Here is an 8,762-nt window from a genome sequence, read left to right as displayed (position 1 = left end):
TCCGCCACACGTAGCGCTAAGTGGAAAAATTCCAACGGTTTCTGAAAGGGGAGACGTTGCACTTTCCAGCAAGTATCGGGTTAATACGGTAACTTCGCAGCTGCAGCTGCAGAGAATGTAATTAATCCGGGGGGCACTCGTTTAATAGACGGTATATTTCGGCAATAACTTGGTGGATATTGAAAGTTCCGGTTGTTATGGATACATGGGTAAGTACATCATCTCACAGAACATTTAAAGAACTACTTACAGTTCAAATAAGGAAGATATTTTTTTTCAGACGGGGTGCCGGCTTGCTGCGGTCTGCGGGCCGGTTCTAATAATAAATCAAGATCATCCCAGGGGCCGCAAAAAACCTTCTCGCGGGCCGGATGTGGCCCGCGGGCCTTGACTCTGACATATGTGTATTAGATGAATGGGCCAATAGGTTCGACTATCGGAGCATAGTGGGGTGTTTAAATGACACACAAAGGCAGTTAAATGAATTTTAAAAAAACAACTGGCTTTAGTGACATAAACCATGAAATTAACAAACAGTTATACAAGACACACAATTATGAAAATAAAATTACACACAATAAAATACAAAAAAAAATAATACAAATACTTGGCCAAGTGCTAGTTCTCAGTTTTGAATCTTTTGGGTGCACCCTGGTAATCTGAATTCTAAATTGTAATAGGCAACAGATCAATCAGTTCCAGTTCCAATTAGGTTCAACTCCACACCATTCACATGAGGAGAATTTCCTACACAGCAGTTTGTTACAAAGTACCAAATAAAAACCAGTCCAAAAGGTGAGATCAGAAATTCCAGGATTAAACAATAAAAAGAAAAATGTCAGTCAGTGGTCTCACTCATAACTAACTGTGTGTGAAGATGTGAGTGGTACCGGCCTACCACACCGTGGGGTGCAGCAGGACTCCAAATGGGAAAGAAGGAATCCAGGAATCCAGTTCTTTCTAAGTCCAGGTGGGAAGGCTCGCCATCAAAGTCACAGGAGGAATCCAACTCAGGAACAATCCAGTATAAACAAAAAAACCTGACCTGTCAACAGACAGGACCAGCAGAATCATAGGATTTTATTAAGCTGTTCTAGCTTTAATCCTTAAATCATGTTTCTGTATATTTGACATCAATTACTGTAAATTACAAAAGCATTTCTTCAAACAATATTAAACATTACATTTTATCCAAAATCAGTAAAAGTTTACATTTTAATAATCAAATAGTTCAGATAAACAATATTATTCAACAAAAATGTGATAAACAGAACAAAAACCCAAATGAAAGGCACAGAATATGCTCACCGATCTCAATGCGACACGTTAGGGACAACAATATGGTGGCTCTCAGTCCGGACCCGTGAGGCACTAGATAGTGTAATAAGGCATATTTTCCGTGCTTTAACCTTGATAATATGAGCTTTCATTGTGAACAAAGTAAGAATATAATATAAATTAGGTTTTACCTTCAACTGAACGGAGAACATGAACTTAAACCGTCAGCCTAGTAGCCGTTAGGGCTAAACTAGTAGCCGTTGGCCGTTAGAGCTAACGAGTCAGCTCTAACGGTGTTCAGCAGAAAAAGTTAACTTGTCTTTCCTTTTCCTTTTTCTTTCCACTTCACGCATCCAGCTTAGAAGTCGGATGATCTGGGAAAGCGTTTGTTTAGTTATATAACTGTTTTAAAACAGAGACTCTCACGCTGCCCAGCTTAATCGTTTCCGGATCTCTCTCGCTTACACACTCAATGCTGCGGAAGGGCGGGTCTTGCAGCGGCAGTCTGAATTCTGATTGGTCTAAACTCACTGGAAACTAAGCTTCCTATTGGCTAGGTAGACCACCTAGCTTCCCTAACCTCTGTTTCTTAAAGAGGCATCCACATTTTATGTGGGTTACACATAGACTTATACAAAACCTCAGGAGCTACAAAGACCATGTTGAAACATACAAAGAGCAGCCCAGCTGTTTGTGAACTAATTTTAAAGAAATTAATTCATCAAAAGGTGACCTTTTACTACTTGCATCTACAGAGGTAACCTCTTTAATGCCTATTTTCAAATGTTGGCAAATGTATAATTCTACAGTGTCAAGTAATCATTTACCAAACCAAATTAAACTAAAAGTATAAACTCTCAAAAAAAAAACAAAAAAAAAAACAGAAAAACAACTGGATTATCTTTAAAAAGTCTTAAGTCTTGAAAAATGTACACTTAAGAGTCATATTGATCTACTCAACATAAAAAAAAATAATTAATTTAGTTGTTTAGGGTTAACTATTAATTGCTTATATTTTAAGAAAGTTCTGATCTCGGGCTTAAGTTAGGGATAATTTAAAAGCAAACCAGAGGGCTGCACAATTGAATATGAATAGCTTTAAATTTAAGAAAAAAAATCACAACATAAAAAATTGCAAATGTGCAAATATAAACTGTAGCTCAGTTATTGAAATATAAAATATTTAGACTTGATTTAAAAGCAGAGACGGAGGATGAAGGAGGTTCTGTATTTGTGAAACATCAAGTGTGAAATTATGCTGCCGGTATTTTTGAATGCAAGTATCAAATATGTGTCATATTTAGGACTAATTTAAATTAACTAAATGTATGTATATCTTAACAATGACGTAGATATTTGTTTTTGAAGGAGTTCATTAAAAAAGCAACAATTAAGCTAACATTACAAAACATATAACCATGAGAAGAATAATAAATATATATATTTTTTTATTATTTAACCCTTACTTTATCAGGATAAAATCCTATTGAGCTCCAGTTTAAAAATCTCTTTTTTCTCTTTTTCAAGGGAGTTGTGTCCAAGAGCCAGCGACAGCACAATATATAAATACTAATACTAATATTAAAAAATAAAAATACCTTATGCATGTTGTGACACCTGAATGTCCAAACAGCGAAGCAGTAGTGAGAAACTGCTTGTATTCCTGTGTTGGGAGGTTCAGGTCCTGATGGGTTGCAGTCTTGTCTCAGAGCAAAGTGAAAAACAGTTAATGACCAGAGTGGGTGGCCACTCTTTTCCTGCCAATCTAAAAGTCCTGGAGACATGCATGTCCGTTAGCCTTGCCAAATTACATCCAATCACCTTCTCTGCAAGCCGAATGACACATCAGGACCTCCTTTTATCCCAGAGAGAGGCAGCAATGTACCAAACAGCGGTGGATGAGGAGAAGATGGACTCAGTGATGGGCCGGTAAAAATGCACCATCAGTTTCTTTTGACAGGTTAAATTTCACTTTGAATGAGGAACAGTTCCGGCAGGGCTCTTCTCAAAGTCTGCATTCATTTTGATTTTATTTCTTACACCAGGTCAACAGGTTTTCCATTCTACATTCTACATGAGGAAGACTCATTCGGTCGGAGGCCATTGTGGATGCAGTCAACAGGAATCTTCAGGAGTTTAACAGCAGAAGCTCTGGATCAGTCTGATATTTTGCATGTGAAGTGGAGATCTGAAAAAGAAAAAGAAGGGAAGAAAGGGGACCGGGCCAAATTGCTCAAAATGCCAAAAAGAAAGGAGAAAGATCTGAAAAACTTAGGGGGATAAAACACAAAGATATAAGTGCAGGATGAAGCCAAATGTGTCAAATTAACTAATAAGTATCCCTGGTAGAGGAGTCAATGTCAGTGATGACAGGGGACCAAACACCAGGACTACAGTAGACTAGCAAGCACTGCCTACATGGTTCTTTCATACCAGACTTAACACACATAGTGTTTTTGGATGTGTTCAGGGCACAGAGAAAATTAACACACTTTATGCACCAGACTATAGGTGCATAAATAATTCATCTGAATAATGAGAAAGAGGCACATATTTTTTAATCCAAAAGAAAACATTTTATAAGAAAGTCTATGTTCATTGTCTGAGTATACAAACTATACATCTAGTTCCCCAATTGTGTTTTTTGATTATTTTTTTTTCTGCCATCTCAGGACAAACACAAACAAACACAGTAATTCACTTCCTTTGTGTTTGGCAATTTTCTTAAGTTGATTTTTATATTGTATTTGTGTTGTAGCACTATGAATTCTTTGCAAAAGTGTTAGAAAGTTTATCATTGTTGCTGCTAAGTGGCAGACAAGGACAGATTGTGGAGTTGGAAAAGAGGGACAGAAAAATATGCCAGTTAGAGTAGCAGTGAGGAGGAGGAAGAGGAAGAGCAGAGCAACAAGAGACATCTAAAAACAATCTAAAGAAGTAATTTGTCACTTGATGATGCAGTTGGTCTGAAACAGTCATGAGAATTCATTTATGTACGTGTATGCTTATACATACATGCATATTTAAATATAAATGTGAATATGTGTACTTATGTATATGGACAGAATATTGTTCATTACTGTAGGATGCTGGGTCTATGAATAGAGAATTCAAGTACAAGCCTTTTTTTTGCCAAATTATTGGTTATTTTTGTTTTCCTTTTGTTTAGTTTACCTAAATAAACAGAATCTGACTCTGAATGCATTTGTGGATTATGATGCATGCATTGTGGCATTGCTTACGTAATAATTGCCTGTCTTTATGTCCTCTGTCATTAGAAGGCTTTTAGAGTGTTTGTGCTCCTATCGAATGGCCATTGGTTTTGTCCTCAGCATACGTCTCATTGAGAATCCTACTTTTCCCAATATGCACATGTAAGAATATCAATAATACATAAAATGGTGTATGATCTTCATGGTAGACACACAGAATGATAAGAGCCTTCTGTGCTTTCTGTGGGTGAAGAGAATGGCGATTCAGAAACACATTTCTAGGCTCCTTATGGAATACAGATGAGGATTTAAGGAGCAGTAAAATGGTGCACAGACCATTTGCCTTTTAGTGCTCTTCTCCAAATGCCTATCCACTGCTGGATGCACGTCCAAAGAATGTAGTCTGATCGGCCGAATCAAAAGAGCCACTTAAAGTCAAGCAAATCGGTGATGATATAATCCTTTTAGTCATCCAAACGTGACCTTTGCTGACTTGTTTTAGTGCTATGAGTAACATTAAGCTCAGTCTTAGTTTTGTCTTTCAGCTTTATCTCTGGTATTTACTGCTGGTATGCAGGTGCAAAACTTTATGGGACAAAACAAAAATTATGTTCAATCCTTTCACCTAAGATCTAAATGTGATGTTAATGACTGGTCCTGATTATGAACAACTGCCACAGTCATTTAGAACATAAAAGATGAATTCCTTCACAGTGAAAGCATTTCACTATTACGTAATATCAAAAATATTTTTGTTATCATGTCTTTTTCATTTTTTTTATTATCTCTTTCCCAATGCAGACTGTTGTCTGCATGACATAAGGTAGACTCATTTTAAATTTGCAGGATTAGCATGATCTACATCAAATTATGCTTGACCAAAAACTACAAATATTAAAATACAGTATAATGCAATTAGGATATAAAATGTATTTTAGAGATTCTACAGTACCTACATTATGCTAACACAGTTGTGGGTTCTGGGGTCAAGGTATGAACAATAAAGGCTTCAACAGAGGTTGATTAATGCACACAAATTACTGATACCTTTGACCCTCCTTTAAATAAAATGCTCACTGCCATAAAGTTTCAGCTAAAAGAAAAATGTGAACATGCTGATTCCCATTCCTCACAATAATGCATTATATTATTCTGCTAAAACCCTGGTTTAATTTTTTTCTTTCAGTTAAACAAGTACAGTACTCAAAGATAGAATTAATATTATTTTTTTTTCCCACTAAATGTAAGGTCCCTTCAAGATCTTAGCATGTATTCTGGGATCCATTGAGAATGCAGAGCGCTCCTTAAACATGCACACATGTTTTTATTACTTATTATGAATCCTTGCTTTACACAGGGGGAAATTCTCAAAATTCATGAGAGACCTGTCACATCAACAACAATAACGTAAATGCTGCTTAGCAATTCTGAAAATCAATAACAGAACGGTTGTCACTGATAACAAATGCAGGTACAGAAGATGTATTTTCAAATCCCTTCGCTAAAAATTTGAATTCCACAAGTGTGACCAGACTGGACAGCTTCAGGTCTTGCTGAATGATGTTGCAAGTGGAGGGACCAAACGAAGGAAAATGCTTTTTTGCCAAGCTTAATACCCACTGATGGAAATCATGTAAAAAAATTTTTATAAATTCCTGAGGGCAAATGCTGTGGAATTGCTTTTTGCATAAAATGTAACATGACAAGCATAATGGAACCAGATGGAGGATGGATTTGTAATGACAGTGTAAAGTGTCCACTATGGAGAGATGTAGTTGTCCATATTTAAAGTTTCAGCATGTCCAGTATCACTTGAAATTGATTTTGCAATTTATGTCACACTTCTATGTACAATTGTGCTGTCAATGCTCTGGTTGAACCAAAAATGCTCTCAAGTAACTGAGATGAGAAATCCTTTCAAAACAAAGATCCAAAATGTTGCTATTCTTAGGGTTGTTTGTTAGTTGACTCTATATATTTCTTGCCATGGGCTAGGGCTCCAAGCTGGAAAGAAGCACCCACACCTCCAAATTGCCCCTATAAGCTGGCTACTTTGAGAACAAGTGTTCGAGCCTCAGGTAAAACACAAATTTATTTTTTCTCAACTGGAAAGCAAAGGCATATTTAGTTAGAAAGAGGATGAACAAGGAAAGGAATGCCAGCAGCATGATAAAGGATTACAGTCTGAATAGAGCACACCTACCATGTTGCATAATTGTAAAATATTGTTCTCTCTGCTTCTAGGTTATTCCTATGTCATGATCTTGTTTAAATGCCTGACCCACATACACAAATGCTCTCAGCAGACAAAAAGAGAAACATATTTATTACGCAATGAAATGTGTAGATGATCTTGGTCCAGGAGAGGTTTTCTGATGGGTTGGGAGGACTTAGTGTCTGAGCAGGGAGAAGTGAGGTGAGCAGAGAAATGTTGCTTTTGAATAACCTTGAAAGTGAGCCAGATGTGTCAAACTTCATACATTAAATTGGGGGGAAATGAATAACCTTGAGAAGTTCCTTCAAAGGAGAGAAACACTGAGATGATTAGGCTCAAAAGATAACATTAGGCCACTGTGTTTCACAGGCACAATTTACCACGAGGTTTAACATTCTAGCTTTGAGGGACTGACTCATATACGCCAGGAGATTGTCTTGATTGTCTGCAGGTGCGTGGGAGCACACCTCCTCAGCTGACATCCTGCAGGATATTACAGGGTGTCAGCTGTGCTGTACTGCACCCTCTGGTGGAGACTTGAGATTCAAGAAGAAACCGCCACAACACAATATATCATGTTTGACCTCATATATGTGCCTACTTGTTACCATTTTCTAGCCTGGGGATCCTGACCATCTCCATCTTCAGATTGTCCTACCAAATGTTCAATTCAACTATACTTTCATCCTTCCTTCAATTATATAAGGTCTGGCAGTATTTCCTATGTGCAAATTTCATAATTGGCATTTAAAGGATTCAACGAGCAGTTTGTCACATATCTTTTTTTGCCTGATGTCATAAGGATTGTCAGAAAAGTGGCTCACCTTATTTTGAAGGCACCTCCTTCCCAGAGAGGGGTAAAAAGGGATGCTCAGCAATTCACTAGCTTTTGCACATCAGACAGAAACTAAAATTATTCATATTTAAAATGGACAAAAGAGAACAATAATTACTGAGTCAATCTTACTTCTACTTAGCTTTTAAAAGAAACTTCCGCCGTTAAGTGAAGAAAAGAGTTTGAATTCATTCATTGTGAAACTTTGCTGTATGACAAGTGACAAAATTTAGCTGCTATTGTTCAGCTGTTTGGAAGATCAAGAATCTAACATACTTTAGATGAGTCACATTGAAGGAATTATAATCAAACTGAATTGTGTGACCAGAACAAGGTAGAAGACTGATAGCTTTAATATGTAGGATGTTTCGTCACATTACGTGTGTATCAAATAAACATGTAAGACCTGTTCATCTCAATTTGATCCTGTTTTTAATAAGGCATTGGTTTATTTTTGTCTTTACAAGCTGCTGGATTGGAATCAACAGAGTAGCATGGAGTAGGATTTCCACATGCCTTAGAGCTGCACTTTAAGGCAGACCAAAAATATTTGTTAAAATTATCACTATCAAATCAAGCTTATTTTCCTTCTCCCAGTGGTTCTACTGTCATTTGCAAACATATAACACTCCTAGTCACAAACAACCAATCATAGCCAGGAGAACAGTTTTAGCGCTGTCTATCATGATCGTTTACATGATGATCACACCCTCCCCTCGCACAAGATTGCCAATGTGTTGAAGCCGTCCTAACTGCAGAGAAACAACCTTCCAAGAAAACTGTAAATTTCTCGAGTTCTCAGCAGAGTCCGCTATGAGGGAGGAGGGCTGCAGCACAGAGCAAGAAGGAGGGACCTCTAGGATGTGCTTGTTCAAAACTACAGGCTATTCCATGGTTTTCTCATGTAATTTTCTCTAAACAAAACATTTATTTCATGTAAAATGTGAGAAAATCTGAGAGGTCAAACTTGGTTTTGTATATTTAGATATTAACAAAATATTGTTAGTATCTAAAAACAAATGTATTGCTGCTGCATGACTTTCTACTAAGACTGCCACTTTTAAAGGTTGTTTCTGCTTCCAGTCAGAGGTGGGCTGCTTGGGCCATCAGATTTTCATTTTGTGTCGCTTTCGTCAGATGATCTTGTGGCAATTTTTTGACACTTTCCTCTGTTATGTTCTTATTGCTGAAAGTTTCTCCACAGGACTTAGACATTCAGTGA

At 37.1% G+C, this 8,762-nt stretch overlaps 1 long non-coding RNA gene across 1 annotated transcript; it reads right to left on the bottom strand.

Annotated features, from left to right (window-relative positions):
* Nucleotides 1–481: 481 nt before the first annotated feature.
* On the bottom strand, nucleotides 482–1,773 carry LOC148155322 (uncharacterized). Its single transcript, XR_015765403.1, has 3 exons — nucleotides 1,470–1,773; nucleotides 1,309–1,371; nucleotides 482–1,045 (listed from the first exon to the last, which is right to left on the bottom strand). It is a non-coding gene; the product is annotated as an uncharacterized LOC148155322 (long non-coding RNA).
* Between the last annotated feature and the right edge of the window lie 6,989 nt (nucleotides 1,774–8,762).

This window comes from Poecilia mexicana, unplaced genomic scaffold, assembly GCF_051168715.1.
Source record: "Poecilia mexicana isolate PSO_F unplaced genomic scaffold, ASM5116871v1 scaffold_15, whole genome shotgun sequence".
Classification (NCBI taxonomy): Eukaryota; Metazoa; Chordata; class Actinopteri; order Cyprinodontiformes; family Poeciliidae; genus Poecilia; species Poecilia mexicana.
The sequence above is the reverse complement of the archived record's forward strand: the minus strand, read 5'-3'. Positions and strand labels throughout refer to the sequence as shown.